Consider the following 733-nt stretch of genomic DNA (forward strand, 5'->3'; position numbering starts at 1 on the left):
GTAAGTTGGTCTTGAGTAATGAATGCAGCAGGCACACTTTTCCGAAAGCTACAAGTGTTGCCCCCAAAAGTCAGAACTTAAACCTGGAATGTGGGATTGTATATATAACACTACACATGAAATAAACTTAAAAAAAAAATCAACAACAAATGTTGTCTTCAAGTCTCAATTCCTTACCGGCGTTTAGGCCTTTCATGATTAAAAAATTAAATGAAAAAAGAAAAGGTCTCGGTCCGGATCAAGCATCCGGGCTGCTCCGCGGCACTCATTCCGGAACGCTGTCCCACTACTGCAGAGCGCGGGAGCTTTTGCCTGCTTCGTCTCCGCCCTGGGCCGGTTCGCTCCTCCTTAGGCGACCTGGTCACTACCGGGCTCCCTCGGTGCCACCATATCGACGCCCGGCTTAGCTCGGACGCCCCGTCAACATGAGCGACCGCGGAGCAGAGCTCCCGGCGCTAGTCCGTCCTCGAGACCCGGCCACCTAGAAGCTGGATTACAGAGGCGCGCCACAGCCGCCCCCCCCCCCCCCCCCCTTTTTTTTTTTCTTTATTGCCGACTTGGACATTCAAAACAAGACGATGAACAAACGTGTCAGCACACTTTCGCGTGACACGGCAGGTTAAAACTTTTTCAGTTTTACCAAACTGTCAAGCACATGAATCCATTGTGGCTGCTCGGGGAGTGTCATATGCACTTCCCTGAACCGCACAACACTGTGTATGAAATGTTCTCG

General features: G+C 51.0%; 1 non-coding gene across 1 annotated transcript; it reads right to left on the reverse strand.

The window, feature by feature from the left end:
• Positions 1–221: 221 nt before the first annotated feature.
• On the reverse strand, positions 222–517 carry LOC146206596 (signal recognition particle RNA). Its single transcript, XR_014704580.1, has one exon.
• Positions 518–733: the final 216 nt, after the last annotated feature.

Source organism: Amblyomma maculatum, chromosome 1, assembly GCF_055883805.1.
Source record: "Amblyomma maculatum isolate TAMU_Amacu chromosome 1, ASM5588380v1, whole genome shotgun sequence".
NCBI classification, from domain to species: Eukaryota; Metazoa; Arthropoda; class Arachnida; order Ixodida; family Ixodidae; genus Amblyomma; species Amblyomma maculatum.